Below are 22,773 nucleotides of genomic sequence, written 5' to 3'. Positions count from 1 at the left end.
CCAGACCCTGACCCTGAATCACTGTGATCACCCACTGCCACTGTGGGGAGCATGTGGGGAGGAGGTGGACAGTCCCCAGAGCCCACTGCCCTGGGGGTTGCTGTGATGGGGCAAGGCTGAGCTGCCTGCCAGCAGAGGAGCAGCATGCTCGGGCATGGAGAGGTGGGCAGAGCAGGGCCCAGCAAGGACCTGGAGTCCCCATGCCGGGTTGCAAGGAGGCGCAGCTGGGGCTGCCTGCACACTCCATGAGCAGGCGGCAGCCCTACCCTCCCAGGCGCAGCACCGGGGCATCTCCGCACGCTGCACCCTCTGGGGGATGGGAAGGCCCCCTTGCCCCTGCAGGCCAGGGGGTGTCTGTTCCCACTGCTTGGCCTCTCCCTGCTCCCAGTGCCTGCTCTGATCTCAGAACGGGGTTGGGGCCATGCCCGGGCACTGTCACAGCCCAGCTGGGTATGTGCAGGCTTGGGGCAGTACTGACATGCCAGCCCCCCGCTGCTTCCGCCCCCTCTAGATGTTGGGCGCTGACAAGCATGGGAGGCAAGGGTTGGCAGGGCTGAGGGCAGCTCTGTGCTGGCCCCACAGGCGCCCCTCTGCAGGAATAGCCTGGGTGCCATGAAAAGTGGTAGGAGGCAGACAGGCTCTGGAGTGGAAAGGAGCGGGTTCCCATTGAAGCCCCACTTTTAGGCCGGGGAAGGCCCGAAGCCTGGGGATTGGGCTGCCCATCCTGCATACCAGAGTGGGAACTTATGGTGCTTTTTCCTGGGCCTGCCCAAGGACCAATCAGCATGCACTTCCTCCCCTCTGAGGCCCGGGGCTCAGTCAGAACTAAGCAGACGATGGATGACCAGCTGCAGAGAGGAGCTACCTTCTCTGCTGTTAGCTGAACACTTGTTAGGATGACCAGCTGTGGAGAGTAGCTACCATCCCTGCTGAGAACTGAACACTTGTTGGGACAACCTTCCTGCATAGAGGAGCTACCTTGCAAAGAGAAGCTCTCCTCTCTGCTGAGAGCTGAAAACTCATCAGGACAACCTGCCTAGCAGAAAGGAGCTGCTGTCTCTGGTAGGAGCTGAACACTCATTGGGACACCCTGGCTGCAGAAAGGAGCTACCCGCTGTGGGTCTCCTCTGAGCTGTTCCATTACTCAATAACATCTTGCTCACCCTCCACTTGTCTGTGTACCTCATTCTTCCTGGTCACAGGACAAGAACTTAGGACCTGCCAAATGGCGAGGCTAAAAGAGATATAATACAAACGGGGCTGAGACATCCCCCTTGCTTGCCACGTTGCGGGTGAAGAGGAGAGAAGGGCTGTGGCCTTTCAGAGAACCCAGACCTGGGAGCTCCCCAAGCCAATGCTGTGACTCCCTCTTTGGGTCCCTGCAGTTCCTGGCGTCTCCAAGCTTCTGGGTGCCAATGTGTTCCCTGGTGCCAGCTGTGGAAGCTGCCTGCAGTATGCGTGGTCCAGCCACAGCCTTGCAGAGAGCTGGTGCATCTGGAGCTGCCCGCCCCACTGCAGTAACTGGTGTGTCTGACTGCGCAGTAGCCAGACCTCATGCTCGCTCACACATGCCTTGCCGCTCCAGGCTGTACTTGCCCTTGGCAGGCGTGGGATCCAGGCCGGTAGCATAAGCTGAGCACAGCCTGCCAGGCCAAGTAGGTGGAATGAGCCCAGTGGGCCTGAGCAAGACTTGGGCAAAGGCGCCACAGGCCACAGAGGTTTCTGGCCAGAAAAGTGACACCCTAAACATCCCATAACATTATTTTACCTGTTCAAATGTGGACTATGAAAGGATATTGAAAAGTTGGGCATCTTAGAGACTTAGACATTGAAAAGATACTAATGCACCACAAAAATGTAAATCCAAATAGCTAGTTGTATACAAAAAGGTCCTCAACAGCATCAGTAATCAGAGAAATGACAGTTAAAACCACAATGATATACTACTACACACCCACCAGACTGGCAAAACTGAAAAGACCAATAATGTCAAGTGTTGTGAAGGTGTGGAGCAATGGGACTCATATATACCCAGTGTGAGTGTGTAACCCTCTAGAAAAGAACTTGACATTATTTATTCAAGTTTATGATACATATTACCACTCCCAGGTATATGCTATACAGAAACTGACGTAGATGTGATGGAATACATATATGAAGAATGTTCACATTAGCATTTATAACAATCCTAAACTGGAAACAACCCAGATGTTCACCAGCAATAGAATGGCTAAACATATTGTCACATACTGTTACAATGGGACACTGTAATATGCAGCAATGAAAATGCACAAATTACAGCTATAGGAACAACCTGAACAACATATGAATTAAAAACAATGTTGAGCAAAAGCAGCAAGAACAACAGATTACATATTATATTGTTCCAGTTACATAAAGTTCAAAACAAAGAGTGAAACTAAACAATATATTGTTTAGGGATGCATGCTTGAGACAAAGCGACAAAGAAAAGCAGGGAAATGATTATCACAAATGTTAGAATAATGGCTACATTTAGGAGGGAGGGAGAGTTGTGTTCGGGAAGGTCATGGCAGGGAGGGGAACTTCTGAGTTGCTGGAAATATTCCATTTCTTGACCTGGTTGATTGGTTATGTGGTGGTTTCCTTTATAATCACTTATACTATATCATTGCTTTATGTATTTAAACTATATTTCACAATAAAAATGTTAAAATTAATATAGATAGTATTTCTGGAAAGCAAAATTTTGCCAGATAAGTTAGCTTACACAATCTTTGACAGTAAAAGCCACTGATGTGGAATAACAAAACACTGATTAGTTTCTTGTAAGAGCTCACTTTCAAGTGTAGAGGTCAAAAACCTTATGAGTCTCCGTTTTTCTGTATTTCAACACAGTATTTACAGCCTTATCTTAAATTGATGAACCAGGGAAGGAACTATTAGCTAAAACTTCAGATTTTTTGGAATTTTTAATTGACTAGCTGTTTTCTCCTCTGGATTAATAAGCAATACGAGGAACTAAAGAGATGCAGACCAAGTTGGAAATGTATGAACTTCCTTCTCTCCAGTCTCCAGTTCCAGCTGTTTCCTCCTGTTATCAAGCTGGGTGTTGAGGTGGGTATCTAGCCCAGTAAGCTTAGTGTGTTGTTATTAAATACTTTCTAAGTAAGTGGCTCAGGCTCTCCTGAGTGCCCTTCTGTTCTTCAGCACTGAGGCTGTAAGGTGGAGCCACTGACAATGAAAACAAGATCACGCTGCTGAAAAACCCTATGTGGTACACACTTAACTGGAGGTGTTCTCTGCTGGGCTGCAGAACTCTGATGTTTGCACTCTTTTCCTTCAAAGCCCACAAAGGTTAAACTCTCTGAGGTGTTTAGCTTCACAAAGTCCCCTAAATCTGTGTGTTTTACTCCTTTAATTTCCACCATTCCCCTGCTGTAAGATAGGAAGAGGGGGAAAAACAAAAAATATTTATTTTGTAGCCATGTGAGACCATCACTTGTCGGTCTGATTAACTGTGAGTCTTATTTGGAAGGCTGTAGCAGGGGATTGGTCATGTAAAGACAGAAAAATCCAGGGTAATTTAAGCAGGATGTTTAACCTGGCTCTTGGAACTTCAGGTCAAGGGCAGTAGGGTCAGGTGCTAGTCTGTGAGTCTCTCCTTGGTTTTGCCACACCCTCCTTTGCCCCTCTCACCACCTTTCCCGCAGCATTTTAATGAACACGAGCCCTTGGATTTACCCAGTTAAAAGTTTCCTTAGTCTACTGTTTGCAGATGGTAGTGGAAGTAGTGGGAGAAACCCAGAGCTTCCCACATTTGTCTATAATACACTTGCTCCTATCTCACCCCCTCCACCAGGTGGAAAGACTTGTAAAATCCATTACTACTGCTTCCCGAGGAGGTAGAGTGTACTAGGGTCCAGGGACAGAATTGTGGAATCTGCTTTCATCATTGCTGCTGCTTTAATCTTTTTCTCATACTATTCACTGAAGACAGATTTCTGAGGATTCTGGTCCTTTTATCTTAAATTTCTTTTCCTAGAGAACTACACTTTTAACTTCATGAATTTTTACTTGACTTTCCTTTCCAGGATAACATCTGTAGGAAAAGCTGCATAATACTAATAACATTTATTTTAGAAAGAAAATAACCTTTGAGTCAGACCTGAAACATAGGCCAACATTTCTTGATGACAACGTACGCTGATGAACCAAGACCAGAAGCTCTCGAAAGCTCCAAACCATAAGAAAGAACCATTCGTAAAAGTGAGGCACTATTAAATTCTTCCCCTGACAGTCAAAAATCCTTCAACAATCTCCCAGAGGATGGCTCCCTTCCAATCCTCCCTTCCCGCCGCCCTAACAATCTGCGCGAGGATGGGTCCCTTCTCCTGCCCGGCATTTCGTCTCCTTTTCCACTAAAGACTCAGGTTGTGACTCTGTACTCAAGCCGCACCCGTTTCTTTCATGGCTAGGGGGAGGGGAGGAATGTATTACAACTCATTTTTACAATGCACTGCAGTTTACGAAGCGCTTGCACTTCCACCATATCCTCTGAGCTTCGCGAGTGCCACGTGAGAGAGGCATTCATTCATTCATTCATTCATCAAACATTTGCTCGGCCCGACCACACGTTATCCAACGCTGGGTCTCACCCCACGCCACGGGAAGGGTGGGGCGCTCTCTCCCTGGAGCAGGTGCAGCAGATCAGGCTGTAGGGTAACTCCTCGATCAGTCCGGCTTTTCGAGGGTCTGTTTGGGGCCAAATGCCTCACCTTCGGGTGGTGCGCACAGCTGCCTGAAGGCGCGGCCTGGGCCTCCTCCTTCCTCCCAAAGGAACAGTCCCCACCTGCCCCGAAGGAAACCGCTACAGAGCAAGCTCTCCAGGCCGCCCTCGGGTCAGGGGTAAGATCGGGCGGCAGCTTAGGCTCGACTCGGCTCCTCCCCTTCCTCTCTTCAGTTCTGACGCGGCCGTAGAGGCGGCAGCGGCGGCGGCGGCTGCGAGTCCCGCGGCCCGAGGCGCACCCACCCGCTTGCCGATCCCCACTTCCTCTTCCCTTGGAGCGTCATCAGAGCGCGCCAGAGGCGCCCAGGGCGGGGTGGCTGGAAGGGGAAAAAAGGCCAGCAGAGGAAGCCTCAGAGCGGAAAGAAGAGGGAGGGGGAAGAGAGCGGTTGCTAGGTGACTGGCGTCATCGGCAGGCGCCGCTCTCCTCCCGCCCCTCTCTCTGGAGTGAGGCGAGAGCCCCGCACAGAGCGAGGGAGACAGCGAGCTGAGCTCCGGGCGCTGCCGCTGCCGCTGCCGCTGCCGCCGCCGCTGAGAGTGAGAGCGAAGGAGCATCCGAGAGATCCAGCCCCTCTGCACTGGCCGCCGCTGAGACCTTCGCTCTCACCTGGGCCAGCGGGAGCCGCGGCCGCACTCCTTTCCCCCCCTCACCTTCCCGGCCGGCAGCGGCGGCTGCACACGCCGGAGCCGGGGCAGGAGCCCGAGCCTGAGCCGGAGCCGGCGGCTTGGGGGGCAGGGAGGCGGCTACCACGGGCCGGGACTGGGTAGCTGCTCCGCGGTGAGAGAACGCCGAGGAGGCGCCGGAGCTTCTGCCTCGTCCTGTGGGGCGTGGGGCGAGAGACCCCCAAGGTGTAGGGAGGGGGGTCCCAGCCGCAGCGACACATGCGGGAGCCGGGAGCGGGGGCGGCGCCGAGCGGAGCCGGCCGGGTCCCTCGCCTTGCCGCCGCCTCGGCCACCCGCCCGGGGCCGTAGCATCTTGCCCCGGAGTGTATGAACCGGGGCCCCAACCAAGCTCGGCAACCACCCCCCGGCCGGGGGGGCGGGGACCCCGATGTGAAGCGGCGGCTGGGGCGGCGGAGAGAGGAGGACCGACGCCGCCGTCCTTTCCTCACCTTCCCCCTCCCCTCAGCCCCCTCCGGGGGTCTTCTCCCTTGGCCAGTCGCCGGCCCCCCGGCTCCTTGGCTGGACTCCGGGAGGAGTTCTTAGAGCCCCCCTCCCCCGCCCCAGTCCCGAGGGCGGCGGGGCCGGGGGGGACCCGGGGGGCCGGCCGCAGCCTCCACCCAGAGGAAACTTTATAAAAACAAAATCCGGAGTCTCCCAAACCTGACTGTCCCGGGAGAAGTGGCCCTGGACGGGCAGAAGCCGCAGCCTGAAAAGACCCAGGAAGAGGAAAAGAGGAGGTAAGCGGGGCCGCCGTCTCCTCTCCCCTGGCAGCGCGGAAGAGACCCGGGTGGCCGCCTGGTTTAGCGACACGAGCACCGCTTCTTCCTCAGTACCGCGCCGGAGCCTTCCGCAGCTGCCGCCTCAGTCCGAAGGAGGAAGGGAACCAACCCACTTTCTCGGCGCCGCGGCTCTTCTCTAAAAGTGTGAGTGGCCCCGGGAGAAGGAATTGAGGGGGAGAAAGTGGGAGGATGCCGGCGCTTCCTCCGGGAGTTTTGCTGATGTTCTCCAGTAGTGTTGGGAGTCTATCAATGAGGGAGTCTAGCTTTATTCACGGTGGGGGGGAAGGTGTTAGGGAGGCCTGTATTTTGTAACTTTTTAGCTCTTTGTACGAGTAATCCAAGTATGCAGGTTTCTCTTGGAGGAGTTCTTTCTCCAAAGTGAATACTCGCACCTTTCTGGCCAGTAATTGGCAAAGGGAAATTGAGGAAGCCAGAGCATATGTGCGCACGGAGGCCATCTGTACCTGTAACCTTTTCCTGGTACTGTGGGTGTGTGCGGTGTACTTTTTGTTTCTGGGGTACTCTCATATATGTTACCGAATGAGAACTAGTTACCCTATGGACCTCTGAAAGTAAAATTCCTTTTTTTAAAAACAACAACAACAAACCTGTCTTGAGAGAGGTTCATTTTAGTACCTATTGGTACAGGAGTTAACCTCAGTTCCTGGGTCCAGTTCATGTGTGTCAGGAGGACACTGTAACAGATGTCAGTTACTCAGGAACTTGAGTTGTTAGGAATCACAACTTACTTGGGGAAGAGCATTTATCACATTAATCATTTTATAAAAGTTGTGATTTTTTTGCCTTCCCCCCCCTTTTTTTTAGAGTAACAAATTACAGCACTTTTTTATTTGGTTTGAGGCTTTGCTTTTTTGAATTATCTTTATTTCTGTATCAATTTAGGATACATCTTTGATATTTAAGTCAGGAATGATTTTTTCCTTCCATTATTTTAAAGCTGAAGTTTATAAAACCTTTGACTTGTATTTTAGGTATCTTGTCAGAGTACCAAATTAAAGGTTCATGAAAGCAATTAATATTTCATATACAGACCTTAAGGGTTAAACATAGAGCAGAATTTTATGTAAGAAGGCATAGACAGTACTATACTGAGAATTGTGGTCCGTCTAGACAACTGTGGGCTGGTTCTGTCTGAAGCCACTGCTGAGAGATGCTTTGTGGGAATGAATGTAAGCCTGGGGTTCTCTCTCTATTCGAAGTTCTCCATTCAGGATCTTGATTAATTTAAAACTTTCTCAAACTTAACAATGTTTGGTCCTTTTTTTTAAAGTAATGAGTTCTGCAAGTTTATTAGCCTGTGTATTATGTGACAATTCATTTACATATTCCATACCTGTGTCCCTAAACCTTCAGGACACAGTCAGAGTTTGTGTTTCAAGAATTATCAGGACAAGCCTCAGTTCATCTTTTCTTAATTTTATAGACTTTCATTATTTCTACCATCAGTTTCTCCAACTGTTGTCTTAGAATAATGTCTTTCATTTCTTTGACCACTTTTCCCTCCTCTGGAACTTCTCCCACTGAATTGTTTTTCTTTAGTTGCCTTGTTATGCTTTGGTAAGGAACTTTAAATTCTGTCTTTTAAGTGTGTACTGACATGAAAATACTGAATAGTAGATGTAATGTTAGAATCAGAGTCACGTATTCTGTTTTTCACTAAGATGTTGTAAAGAGAAATGTAGTCATGTAGAAGCTGTATTTTGGGAAGGAGGGGAGGACAAACTAAGAAACAAAGTATAGTTTGAATGTAGGTTGCACTCTGTCAAAGTTGCTTACTAACTTTAGGACCTACTTTTATTGCTTTATAGATTGGTTAAAAATTACGGTAATTTTTTTTTGAGACAGAGTCTTGCTCTGTCACCCAGGCTGGAGTGCAGTGGAGCGATCTCGGCTCACTGCAACCTCCGCCTCCCAGGTTCAAGCGATTCTCCTGCCTCAGCCTCCTGAGTAGCTGGGACTACAGGCATGCGCTACCACGTCTGGCTAATTTTTTTGTATTTTTAGTAGAGACGGGGTTTCACCATGTCGGTCAGGCTGGTCTCGAACTCCTGACCTCAAATGATCTGCCCACCTTGGCCTCCCAAAGTGCTGGGATTACAGGCGTGAGCCACCGCGTCCAGCCAAAACATTATGGTAATGTTTTATTGCATGTTTGAGTAGAAATGGCAAAGTATTTGGGATCCCTGCCTTTGAGATGCTTTTACTTGTAGGTGGTGGAGACAATCAAACACAAATTGCACAAAGCTATAGGAGAGGGGGGATAGACCAATATTTATCCAAGACCACACTGGATGTTAGATATTATTTGGCAACTTATAGATGTGAATATATTTTTACATTTTTCACTAGGGAAATGTTGCTTTTGGACGTGTACATATAGAACTAATTGAAGTATTGAAGCCAAATCTGGGAAGGTTTCTTTTAGGAAGAAAAGAGCAAGTGGAGACAAAATATTTAAGACTTTTGGAATTGGAAGGCACAAGGGACAGATAAAATTACGAAGTTGGTTTGAAGGGAATACAGATGGAGGTTGTTGAGTAGTGTTAGGGTCAGTTGTGTTTGTGTAGACACATGATTACAGTTCAAAGAAGCAACTGAGAAGAGTGTTCGTGAGAGTAGTTTCAGATGACTGGGGAGAAATTACATTTTAGGCAAAAGCCGTTATGCCTGGATTAGGATTTTGTTTTTCTAGGGAACCAACATTTTTATTATATCGTGGCTATCCAGGGCTATACAGAAGGAGGAGTGAAAAAGAAGATGCTTAGTGTGTTGAAAGCGGCTTCTTACAAAAAAGAGTTTGGAAATGGGACAGTAAACTTTGCTTTGGATGTGAAATTTTAGGGCAACAATTGGATACTGGTGCAGTTTCAAAACAGCAAAATAGTTTAGCAGGTAATATGCTGAAAATGTAAAGTTGGAATTATTTTCAAAGTATTTAGGTTTCCCAGAGTACTGATGGAAAGTGAAGAGCTGAAAAGTGGGTATTTTTAGTTAGGGGGAAAATCCGAATGAATGAGACGCTACCTAAAATAGATGTTTTAGAAGTGGATAAGAGTTGAAGTTAAAAAGGAATGAGCAGGCTTTAAACATGGCCACCAGTTTAGTACCAGGGTATATTATTCTGTATTTTTGAAACAAGCTAAAAGTTTTTTTTTTAATGGGGTATATAGGTCCCTTGAGATTAAATTCAGAAGAGTATACTTAATAATTTAATTGTTAAGGAATTTATAAATAGAAGGACAGATTTGTTTCCTCAAATTCATGTTTTAAAGTTCGCTGTGCATTATTATCCTACGTTTGGTCTTAATATGACGAAGTGAGGCCAAAAATAGCTGACAGAGAAGGCTGCTTCCCTTGTTCACAGTTGGTGTGTGTCTTTGTGTCCCATACAATGGAGGGGATATCCCTGTGTAGGCACAGTAGTGCTGAACATGCTTTTTTTTTTCCTTTTAAACTTTTTATTAAAAAACAAAAAGCAACTTGGCACTTAAAAAAATGTAGACATTTTTGCGGCTTGCATTTAGTATTGACTTTAACAGGATTAAGGATTGTGAGGAAGGAAATATATATTCACACTTTTTTGTGTTCCTTAGTTGGAATTCTGCACCTTCCCAGTAGCTTCTCTGACTTCTTAACAGTGATTATTCAAATGGCAGAAACTCTGGGGAAGAGATGTTTCAACAAGGAGATAGGTCTAAGGTGATTCTAGGGTGAAGATATAGGGATTGGATTATATGCCATATGGAGGCCTTCTCTCATCACCCTTCACTTTCCACAACATTTTTTGTGCAGTCGAAGCCATGTTCAGATGAATTTTAGAAGGCAGCCATTTATAGTTAACGTTAATTACCAGTAAGGACAGTGGGAAGAGTGGTAACTTCATGTACTTTGCCTTGGCAACTTTTGGATTGATAGGGAATTAGAGAGCCTTGAGGGTTTGTGTGTGTGTGTGTGTGTGTGTGTATGTGTGTGTGTGTGTGTGTGTGTTTTAGCACCCACCAGATGACCCCAAAGGCCATGATTAGGCTCATTTAATTGTACTTTGGATATGGTTCTTGGAGAAGTCTTCTGGTGCTTCTGACATCTCATTGCGTAGAGAAGGAGTTGGCAAACTATTTTTGTAAAAGGCCAGTTAGTAAATATTTTAGGTTTTACAGGCCACGTGATCTGTCACAACTTTCAATTCTGTTCTTAGAGTGTGAAAGCAGCTGTAGACAACAAGGAAGTGAATGAATGTTGCTATGCTCCAGTTGGCCCATAGGCTGAAGTTTTTGGACCCCTGGTATAGACAACTGCCAAATCCACCAACAAACAGTATGAGCTTTATTACACTACAAAGCCAGGACTGGCTATTTTTGGTGGTCTTTGTTTTCTAGATGAGATGTTTTTCTCTGAGTTCATTTAAAATGATTCTGCATAAAGCACATACTCTACTGTACAAAATACTTTTGCCTTCATGGTAATGAAAACTATGGATTGAGGGTCAGGGGTGATACCATCTTTAAAGGGATGCAGCTAAAAAGTAGGGACTACCTGCATTTCTTATCTAAAGATAACCACAGTTGGCATTTAGTGATATACTGGCTTTGTATCATGGCCAAAAGTTATCTGTAAAGAAGCTTGCGGGCATACTTTTGAAACCTTCTGAAAATAAATGTAAAGCATTTACTTCGTATGTAAAATTAGAAGTGTTTATGGTTGCTTTGAATAATATGAGTCAAATTATAGGAGCATTAAAGTTTGATACTGCTATCTGTTAAAGTCTTAATCTCTTGCAGTGACTAATTCAGTGTGTAGAATTATTGGCTCCGCAATTTTTGTTTTGTTAATTTCAAGTACTAGTGTGTCTTAACAAATCACTTAAATCATTTAAATGTGTACTTTAAAAAGCTTTGATGTATATACATGTATATATGTACACGTGTGTGTGTGCGTATGGTTTTTTTTTTTTTTTTTTTGAGATGGGGTCTCATTCTGTCACCCAGGCTGGAGTGCTATGGTGTGAGCTCAGCTCACTGCAACGTCCACCTCCTGGGCTCAAGTCATCCTCCTACCTCAGCCTCTCGAGTAGCTGGGATCACAGGCATGCGCCACCATGCCCGACTAATTTTTTTGTATTTTTGATAGAGATGGGTAACAACTTTTGGATTGATAGGGAATTAGAGAGCCTCGAGGGTATATGTTTGTGTGTGTGTGTTTTAGCACCCACCAGATGACCCCAAAGGCCATGCATCATGTTGCCCAGGCTGGTCTCTTAACTCCTGAACTCAGGTAATCCATCCACCTCGACCTCCCACAGTGCTGGGATTGCAGGCGTGAGCCACCACACCTGGCCAGCATTGCTATATTTTTAAGAGTGAATCATGTGTGTTGTTCAGAAAGTGTAATTCACTTTGTACAATTTTACATTTCAGTTAATATTAAAATATTTGTTTCATATGTCAGCAGATACCAACATTGGGTGATGGTATATTTAGTTTCATAAATCCTATTTATTTTAGGATTCCCTTGTTTATGGCAGGGATGGAGATTACTCTTGCAATAATGATCACTTTTTAGTTAGTATGAAACCTGCTTTTAGTTTATATATATAGTATTCCTACATATTGTTACTTAAATTGAACTAACAATTTACTTTTTAATTTTTCTTCTTCCTTTTAAAGAAAGAGTATATAATCTGACAATGTTAGTACATCTTTTAGAAGGTAACTATAAAGTTGCTTTCCTATTTATTTGGAAAGTATTATTTACTTATTATTTTAAAAAATCTTTTAATTTTTACCTTTTCAAGTAATTTTATCTTTGTCCCAAGCCTAAGGATGAGTGGCAATTTAAAAGACACAAGGTATGCATCTTCTATCTGCAAATACTCCAAACAGAAATATTCTAGTTTGTTGATACTTTGAGTGGACCAGGGAAAAATGTGTATTAGTTTTTTTTAGTGTGGCTGAATTGTCATGACAAAAAGATGAGTAAAGTTGCTTTTAAATAATGAATTCTTGCTGTTAAATTGTCCTGTTTTTAGACTTTTCCCCCATTAAGTGTAATGGGGGAAAATGTACACACACATACACACACAAAGTATGTGTGTAGACGTACCTAGCGTATTGTGCTAGATGTTCATTTCTGCATAACTGCTCTGGAATTTAGGCAATATTAAAAGACTTTACAAAATATTTTTAGTATCATTTAATATCATCCTGTTTTATGTCTTAATGTACTTTTATGTTTTTGCTGCTTTCTGATGATACCTCCTTGGTACTTTGTCATGATACCTTTGACAGTATATTTAAATGGAATGTATTTTCTCAAAGTATGTGACATTTTCTGAACACTATGGGATATATATCTTCTAGTAATTATATTTTTACGTGCAAGTATCTTTAAAAATTTCTTCCTATTACAACTTCAGAATTGTGAAACATTTGAGGGAGCATCTGCAGTTTTCACTGAGCACTTAATCTGGATATTGGAATGACAGACTTAATATTTAACTAAATTTTTCTGAGGTGTTGCTTTACAATTTTTGAGTAACACTTGATTTCTGTGAAGCAGAAGGCTTATAAGAAGAAAATACGAGAGCCAGTGTTCGTCTTGTATTATCCTGCCATGCAGGTAGTTGAAAATCAGAAACAAACAGAAATGCACAAGAGACCTTATTGCTTGAGTATCTTCTGCTCTTCCCCCATCAGACCTAAGGGACAGCTAGTGGATCATTCAGATACTGTGCAGTTTCTGTTGCTATGCTGTGTCACCTTTGCCCTTTCTTTCTAGCTGGAAGATAGCTACTGGAAATCTGGCTGTAAGAAAGAGATAGCATGTTTTCTCTCTCTCTCTCTCTCTGTGTGTGTTTGTGTGTCTGTGTACATGTACCTAGTGTATTGTGTTAGATGTTCATTTCTGCATGACTGCTCTGGAATTTAGGAAATATTAAAAGACTACAAAATATTTTTCATATTATTTGGCCTTTTCTCTGAGAGGATCACATCCTCTGGCTTTGGCGTTTTCATCTCACAGCATCTTAAACGAACCTGTCAATGTATGTTATCAGTTCCAAATGTGAAGTCTCAAAGCAAATTGCTGGTTTGTTTTTGGAAGAATATATATATGTGTGTGTGTGTGTGTGTGTGTGTGTGTGTGTGTATAATTTTTAAATTTTTAACAAAAATTCCTGATCTAGTCAATGCTTATGAGAGTGTGTGTGGTTTGTTTAAAATTATTTTTTTTGGAGACAGGGTTGCTTGTTGTCACCAGGCTGGAGGGCAGTGGTGTGATCTTTGCTCACTGCAGCCTTGACCCCCTGGGCTCAAGTGATCTTCCCACCTTAGCCTCCTGAGTAGCTGGGACTATAAGTGTGTACTTCCACACCCTGCAAATTTAAAAAAAATTTTCTGTAAAGACAGGGTCTCACTATATTGCCCATGCTGGTTCTCAAACTCCAGCACTCAAGCAGTCCTCCTGAAATGGCCTCCCAAAGTGTTGGGATTACAGCCTTGGGCCACATTGCCCGGTCAGAGTGTATATATTTTTTAACAGCCTTTTAGGATTGCATGCTTTTTAGGGGGGTGAATGGGGGGTAATATACCTTTGCATGACATTCTCTAGGTCTGAGAAGGAGTTGCTTCACTAAAAGTGTAATTTATAATTAGCAAATGGTTGAAAACAAGTCTACCTGGAGTCAGCAACAGGCAGCTAGTTTACTTCTCATTTACCTAATAAAATACATTGATAATATTGATTCAATAATTCATAATTCAATAATTTCTTGGCTTCATGGCCTTAGACAAGCTATTTATTATCCTTTTAATTTTGGTGGCATCACCTGTTGATGGAGGAAAACGTGTCCTTTATGTGGTGGTTGTTAGGATTAAATGAGGTAATATAAAGCATGCAAAGCTCTTAATCCAGTGCCTGACATATAGCATTTGACCCATCAGTGTTAATTTATTAAGTTAAAGTTCTTATAAAGTGTGCTGTAGATAGAAGATTTAAATCAGGCTTTATATTAAGCCCAACATTTAAATTCAACACTTGAGTTTGACAAATAATACTGAAGTAATTCTGTGTTTTCAGAAACATCTAAAACTTCATTAACATTTTATTAAAAACTGAAGAAATGACAGAACTGAAGAAATGACAGAACTGTTGGGCTTTTTTTTTTTTAATAGAAAGACTGATTGAACATAACTGGAATTTGAATTTATTTTCAAAGATCTCAGTAGTGCATGGACCAGAAAAGAATCCTTTTTTGAATAGTTAGTGATTATGATAGTGACTGTGGTTTAAATTGCCCATTTAGAAATAGCAGGATCTAATTCAGTTATCAGAATAACGGAATTATTTTAATTGCCCATCTCTTTAACCCTTGGAAATAAAAAGCTTTAAAAAATCATTAAGAAGTTGAGCAGAAATTTTATCTGTGTCATTTACATCCCAAATTCAGATAGAAATAATTTTGTTTACATGATTCTATTTTAACCACTTAATTTTAGTTTTTGTTTTTTCCTGAAATTATTAGTATGTGGATTTTAAAAATTCCTTTTTTTGTGTGCTTAGTATTTGTTTTTGTTTGTTTGTTTGTTTGTTTTTTTGAGATGGAGTCCTGCTCTCTCGCCCAGGCTGGAGTGCAGTGGTGCGATCTCGGCTCACTGCAAGCTCCGCCTCCCAGGTTCACGCCATTCTCCTGTCTCAGCCTCCGCAGTAGCTGGGACTACAGGCACCCACCAGCACGCCCGGCTAATTTTTTTGTATTTTTAGTAGAGACGGGGTTTCACCGTGTCAGCCAGGATGGTCTCGATCTCCTGACCTCGTGATCCGCCCATCTCGGCCTCCCAAAGTGCTGGGATTACAGGTGTGAGCCACCACGCCCGGCCTGTGCTTAGTATTTGTTAAATACAAGATTGGTTTTCCGAAATACCTTTTCTTCAAGTGTTTTATTGGCCAATACAATAAATAAATGCTTCTTGATTGTTTTTGTATTTGGAAAGAAATTCTATGTTGAGAACAGTTTTGATATGCTTTCCTTCATAGTCTGTTTATTGAATAGAACTGTATGTTTAAGGTATATGAAAAAAATCTAAGCTAGAAAAAAGGACTGAGATACATTCTTGGGAGAAAATATTTGCAAACTATGCATCTGACAAAGGTCTATTGTCCAGCGTCTATAAGAACTTAAATTTACAAGAGAGAAACGACCCCATTAAAAAGTGGGCAAAGGACGTGAATAGACACTTCTCAGAAGAAGACTTACATGTGGCCAACAAGCAAAGAAAGCTCAATATTACTCATTAGAGAAATGCAAATCAAAACCACAGTGAGATACCATCTCAGACTATTCAGAGTGGCTACTATAAAAAGTCAAAAAATAACAGATGCTAGTAAGTTGCAGAGAAAAGGGAACACTTATACACTGTTGGTGGGAGTGTAAATTAGTTCAACCATTGTGGAAATCAGTATGGCGATTCCTCAAAGAGCTAACAGCAGAACTACCATTCCACTCAGCAATCCCATTACTAATGGGTATATACCCAGAAGAATATAATTCATTCTACCATAAAGACACATGCACATGCATGTTCCTTACAGCACTAATCACAATAGCAAAGATGTGGAATCAATCTAAATGCCCATCAGTGACAGATTGGATAAAGAAAATGTGGTACATACACACCATGGGATACTATGCAGCCATAAAAAAGAAGGAGATCATGTCTTTTGTGGGAATATGGATGAAGCTGGAGGCTATTATCCGTAGCACACTAATGCAGGAACAGAAAACCAAGTACCTCGTGTTCTCACTTACAAGTGAGAGCTAAATGGTAAGAACTTATGAGCAAAATGAAACAATAGACACTGGGGTCTACTTGAGGGGCAGGGTAGGAGGAGGGAGAAGAGCAGAAAAGATAACTATTGGATACTGAGTTTAATACCTGGTTGTTGAAATAATAAGTACAGCACATCCTCGTGACACATGTTTACCTATGAAACCTTTACATGTACCCCCAAACCTAAAATAAAAGTTAAAAAAATATATTCTTTAGCACTGATTATCTTGCTAGCTGTGACTTCTCCTTTTAAGGAAAGTTTGCTTTAGATTTTAATGTAAATGTAGAAATTAGATTGGTTTATCTGGTAGTGGATCTCTGGTTAGATGATTAATGAATATTTTAGTTTAAAAAAATTTCAGCATTTTAAATACTTTTCTTTGTTGGTAACGATTTGGATTATGCTTCCAGGGATCTTTACATTTCATAGTTTTTCGAAAAAGACTATAATAAGTTCCTGGATGGGAAGAAGAGCATGTTCTCTCTAGTTTATTTGATTTCTTCCTGATTATTATGTATGTAATACTAGAAGGTTGTGTAAATAAATATTTGGGTTGTAAGTTTTCTTTTGCATGATTGGTGGTCTCTTAATTGACTGCTGTGTGAATTTGATAGTATAAACTAGAATGCTTATACAGTGAGTGGGGAAACCTTTTTCTACTGAGTGTTATGCAGGTGGATTTTTTTCCCCCCTGCGGATAAATACTAAACTTTTATATTACCAGATTTAGACATTTAGACAGGAAACAAAATTTCCTTTTTTTTTTTTTTTTTTTAAATGAGCAGGAGAAGAGAGTGGGGTTGTACAGAGGTGGTGAGAGAGGCAGTAAAGGAGGGAGGAAAGAAGAGGCAGATATCAGGGAGAGTGACTCCGGAAGTTTTGAGTTCAGTCTTAGTCAGAGGTCACACCCTGTTATTTCTTTGGGTTGTGGACATGAGGTGTTACCACTTGTTATCTGTCACCCTTTGAAATGATGATTAGATTATTGGTTTTTATTCATAGCTTTTCAACATTTGGGTTCTTTAAACCATTGAAGGTTTAGTTTGTATGGGATAATCAGTGTTATTTTAGGGTGGGAAAATTTCCACCATACCTGCTAGGAGAAGGGGATGGCCAAAAAGTTTTTGACTTACAGAGGAGTTTTTTTGTTCTGTTGTTTTTTCCGCATTGACTCTATTTCGCTAGTTTTGTCTGAGAGGGGTGCTTGTAATTCTGTATGTGACATAGTAGCTGAGAGGCAAGCTTTGGAGTTGATAGACCCAGGTTCCAGCTCTGCTGCTTTGTGATTTCAGGCAAGTTATTTATTCCATGTGTGTTTAGTACCTATTTCCTTTATAGGGTAATTAAGAGGATTGAGATAATGCATGTAAGCCTTTAGCACAGTGTCTGGCTAAGTTAGCATCCAGTAAATGTTAGCTGCTGCAATAATAAGAAATATTGTAGTATTAAGTTATTGTTATTTCTGTGAGGGTGCTGGTTTTCTGAATGCTGAGACACTGGTGATCTTTGCTCCTGAACGTGTTACTGTTTTGAATACTACCTTTATTCAGCAGCAGATTCAGTTCAGATTTACTGAACACCTACTACGCCAGGAATTATCTAAATAAGCAAAACAAAAATCCTGCTCTCTTGAAACTTACTTTCTGGTTAGGAGAGACAAAATACACAAAACAAAATAGATGATGTGTCACTCACGAAATTTGGTTGTTGGACTTTGTCTAAGCTTTCATTAACCAACCCTAGCAGTCTTAACCTTTACATACTTTTTGATTGTTCCTGTTGCTGTGCTGGAGAGTGTTTGGAGGTAGGGGCATCCTAAAAGCATATCATGGACTAGCTTCAGTTTGATCCTAATTTTAAGACAGCCTTAAATGATAGTTTTCATCATTTCCTTAACTTACTACTTAAATTGGCTATCTCAAAACTTTCAGTCCCCAAAACTTGTATTTCACATCGTTCAGAGAGATGTTGCTCCTCCCCAGCTGCTCCTCTTTTGCTCTTCTATGCCATTTTCTTAAGAGGAGGAGATACTAGAAACCTCTTTTTAGATTTATTTTCTCACTAGTCTAACTGCATACTTTTCCTTCTCGTATTTTGTTTTCTACCCTTTATTTATTGTTAACTGATATATTTAATTTGCTTAGTTTCTTTAAAATATGTGGTTTTTTTGGTCTCTCCAATTAAATTGTGAAAGTTTTTAGGTCAGGGACTACTTTTCTATTTTGACCTTGAGCTTACTCTCTTGAAAAAAAGATACCACTCAGGGATGTGAGATCTCAAAGAGATAATGTGTGAAAGGGGTCCTGGAGCCAGATCCTTAATAAATGGTAGTTTCTTCTTTGAACCACTCTAATTTCTAAAAGTTAGTGCTGTGCATATAATCAGTGCTGAAAAAATGCTTGTTAATTTATCTTGAATTGAGTTGGTGAACTTTTAATTTTCACTGAGTGGTAGTTATAGTTTTTAGTGCTAGATAAGAGTCAAAATACTACTTTTCATGTGTCAGATGATAAACGCTGGGTCACTAGTGGTAGAGCTCAACAGTGATTAGGAGCAGGAACTTGAGCCCTCATTGTTTGGGTTCAAGTACAGGCTACCACACTTTTACTGGTTGTATGACCTTTGGCAAGTTGTTTAACCTCCCTCGGTTTCTTTATCTGTAAGGAGGGGAAAATGATATCTACCTACCTCATGGATACTTCTTTGTTAGTATTAAAGGAAGTAAATGAGAAGCTCGAAATAGTGCTTAGCATATAACAATCTATAACAGAGTCCCCGGGGGACATTTGGCACTATTTGGTGATGTTTCTGATGGTCATTTGGGGGAGTGGAGAGAGGGAAGGGTGCTACTGGTATCTGGTGGGTAGAGGTTAGGTATAAACAAGGTATAGGACAGCATCCACAACAAAAAATTACCTGGTCCAGAATGCCAGCTCTGCCAAGCAACATTGGGAAACCCAGCTTAGTTCCTTTGTATAAGGTACTTTGCCAGTTATATTCTGTATAAATGCTGATTATTGATAAAGATGAGTCACAGACATGGATAGGCCTCATTTAACGTTCATTTTAAAAGACAGACATGTAAGAAGGTTAGTAGATTTCATTTTTTTTAAGGTTACAGGGAAATTACTCCAAAATTAATCTAAAAGTGCTTACACTTTTTTCAGAAACTGAGAAAAGGTTCCAGATGGATTTTAATAATTTAATTTTTTTAATGACGAACTATTCATGTAAAAGTATATTATGAATAGAGGGCTTATGAGATATGAGTGCCGTAGTGTGTATTCATAAAGTCAAACGTACACTTAAAAAACAAATATCAAGGTAAATGGAATGATCTATTGGGGGAAACCTTGGAGCTCTCTCTCTTTCCATATGTTTTATTACTCACAAAGTCAAGGGCTCTTTAACTTAGGATCTTGTTTTTCTGTGTGCACTTTTCCCCTTTACTGTTTAAAATTGGACCCTTACTAAAAATACAGAAAATTAGCTGGGCATGGTGGCATGCACCTGTAATTTCAGCTACTGGGGAGGCTGAGGCAGGGAGAATTGCTTGAACCAGGGAGACGGAGGTTGCAGTGAGCTCAGTCTCAAAAAAAAAAAAAAAAAAAATTGGACCCTTACCATTCCTTGTCCATTTCAGGAGCCTCTTAATTGCCTTGCTTCTGTTCTTTCTCTGTATTCCCACTTGAATTGACTCTTCTTTGCTGGGATCCCTTTGGGATCCCTTCTAGTGCAGATCCAATCTACCCTTCAGAGCTCCTTCCACTGTCCTCTTATTTCTGGGAGAGAATTCAGCTGTAACACCCTAAGGCTGGAATTTGAATGTACTGACTTTTCTGTTTATAGGGTTGTGTATTATCTTTGGAAGAATTGGGAAGTCATATCATTTTCTGTATGTTGTGGTTCAGGTGATTTCTTTCACTTGTATCCAAACACTGGTTGTGTGTCCATGTATATACAGCATGTATATACTTTAATGTCTATTTGTATGTGTGTGTACATGTATATTCTTTCATGTATATTTGTCTCTACACCTTGCTGTTTCCTCTGTTTGGAATATTCTTTTCTTTGCATCTGGGAAACATTTGTCTCTTCAGACCCTACTTAAGTATTGGTCTCCTAGGAAGTGTGTCCTGATTAATATAGCTAGAGTTAGTTATTTTTTTCCACTGGTTACCCACAGTATCTCTGTGGCTTTTATAGCACTTAACATCCTTATTTGTATTTTTCTCTTCTACTGATCTCTCAGTTCTTTGAGGGCAAGAGTCTTGTCTTAGTCAACACCTGCTCCCCCAAGTACCTAACATTCCTGCCACATTGTAGACATATAGTATGTTAACAAATGAATGGGAGAGACAAAAAACTGGAAAGCTTTTAAATAAGTTCTATGGGGGTTGGCAGGAGGGGAGACCACACATTATCTTGTCACCTTTGTTTCCAAGTGCTTAGTGTTGTGCTTGCCCATAGGTGTTCAGCAAATATTTATTGAATGAATTAGAAGCAAATCCCAGGAGTTGATAAAATTTTCATGTGAACTTTTTTTCTTCTGCATTTCTGGAAAGCATATCCTAGAAGTAAAGTAGCTTAGATATTTTGGAACATCTTATTCTTAAAGTCGACCTTCCTATTTTTGACTCAGTAGTGAAACTTCAATCCAATTGATACTTCCTGAATAGTGCTTTTGGCTGATTTCTTCACAACATAGGTCCGTTCTGCTGTTGAGTTTGTTGGAAAGATGAATATGTAGTATCATTTTTACATCATAGAGGAGCCATCATTAAGTAAAAGTGTTAAATAAGGACTCTGGTCCCCTTTGCACATTTGGGCCCAAATAAAGTGAGTATATACTCTTCTTAAGTATGGGTAATGACTGAGGCTATTGAGGTGTAGGAATGAAAGAGGACAACTGGAGATGAAGAAGTGACCTACTAGATCTCTTTTTCTTTTGGTAATGATTGATTTTTTACCCCCAGTTATTTTTAAAGAATTAGCAAGGAAGGAGAGGGGTATGAATCTAGAAGATCAGAATGTAGATTTTGTAATTCATGATCATTATTATTACCATGTATTGAATGTTTACTGTATGTCAGGAACTGTCCTAAGGATTTTTACAACTGTTATTTAACTTACTCCTCACAGCAGTTCATATGAAATAGCTACTGATGTTTTATGGCAGAGGAAACAAATTCAGATAAATTTCCAAGAACACATTGTTAGGAATTTTGACTTGCAGAACTGGGATTCAAATCTAGATCTGTCATACTCCATGGTCTATGCTTTTAATCATGCATGCTGTCTCTTAAGTTTTTATTGAAAATGGAAAGTTGTACTGACATAGGAGGGGAAAATGATAGAAAATCATCCTATTGGAAGGCAGATTAACAGACTCATGAAGAAGCAATTCCCAGGTTCATATCATTATACAAAATAATTGTGAAATTGAAGTCTGTCATTTGAATTGATTTGCATTAACCTTCATTTTTTAGTCTTGCTCTTGGAATCATCCTCAGGACAGGTGTCCCAGATATGTTAGCAGTAGAATAAATTTATCTAGGCAAAATCTGTCTAAGATTATGGAGAAAACTGATTTTATATGTGAAATGTGTTGTTTAGTGAGAGTTTAATCTTTTGAAGATTATTCTTGAGTAGAGGATGAGCCTCAAATACATTATTTAGGATTTGAAAACCTACGGTTTGGCATCCTTGTGAAGTGTAGCCAGAAAATCTGACAATCAACATTTGTTAGTCTCTTAGGTATAAATTTATAAATTGTTTAAGTCCGTGGCTATCTGATTATTCTTTCCTTTTTTTTTTTTTTTGGAGACAGAGTCTCACTCTGTAGCCCAGGCTGGAGTGCAGTGGTGTGATCTTGGCTCACTGCAAGCTCTGCCTCCTGGATTCATGCCATTCTCCTCCCTCAGCCTCCCAAGTAGCTGGGACTACAGGCGCCCACCACCATGCCCAGCTAATTTTTTGTATTTTTAGTAGAGACGGGGTTTCACCGTGTTAGCCAGGAGGGTCTCGATCTCCTGACCTGGTGAACCACCCGCCTTTGCCTCTCAAAGTGCTGGGATTACAGGCGTGAGCCACTGCACCTGGCTTCCCTTATGTAATTTCTTAAGCTATTTTTGTTTGCTGATTTGGTGTTTGTAATTTAAAAAAATTTATTTTTTCTTCTTTTACATACTTTGTAGAACTATTCCCTACCCAGTGAGTTTATTTATAGATATTTCATATTTAATTAATACTGTGAGAACATAGTTTTTATATCTGTATTTTTGTTTTTTCGTTAGGATATTTAAAATAGTTTTTGTAATTTTGTTACCTTAAAAAGAGCTAAACTTAGATGTTGGCCTTTAAAAATGTTTTGTGAAAGATTTTCTCTTGGTTCCATTTAAAATACTGTATTTGTAATTATAGTTAAATACATTTGAACTTTGCCCTTTCCAGAAATTTTAATTATATGCTTTTATAAAATTTTATCAAAAGTTACATGCAAATACTAAGTATAGAGTGCTGAAGCTGAGCGTGATGACTTATGCCTATAATCCCAGTTACTCGGGAGGCTGAGGCAAAAGGATTGCTTTAGACCAGGAGTTGGAGACCAGCCTGGGCAACACAGCAAAACCTTGTCTCTACAAAAATAAAATAAATTAGCTGGGTGTGGTGGTGTGCACCTGTAGTCCTAGTTACTTGGGAGGCTGAGGTGGGAGGATG

General features: G+C 41.7%; 1 protein-coding gene across 4 annotated transcripts in view; it reads left to right on the top strand.

Moving 5' to 3' along the window:
* Positions 1–5,195: 5,195 nt before the first annotated feature.
* Positions 5,196–22,773, top strand: part of FBXW7 (F-box and WD repeat domain containing 7) — a 224,941-nt gene continuing 207,363 nt past the window's right edge. For 2 of the 4 annotated variants that reach the window (XM_032148323.2, XM_058436825.1), the window contains exon 1: positions 5,196–6,165. The gene's annotated coding sequence lies outside the window, so the exon portion shown is untranslated. Of the gene's footprint in view, positions 6,352–22,773 lie in introns of all 4 variants that reach the window. The other 2 variants (XM_032148312.2, XM_032148321.2) reach the window with 2 other exon arrangements.

The sequence above is a fragment of the Hylobates moloch genome, unplaced genomic scaffold (genome assembly GCF_009828535.3).
Source record: "Hylobates moloch isolate HMO894 unplaced genomic scaffold, HMol_V3 SCAFFOLD_3, whole genome shotgun sequence".
Lineage (NCBI taxonomy): Eukaryota > Metazoa > Chordata > Mammalia > Primates > Hylobatidae > Hylobates > Hylobates moloch.
Note: the sequence above shows the minus strand (reverse complement) of the source record. Positions and strands in the feature narration are given on the sequence as shown.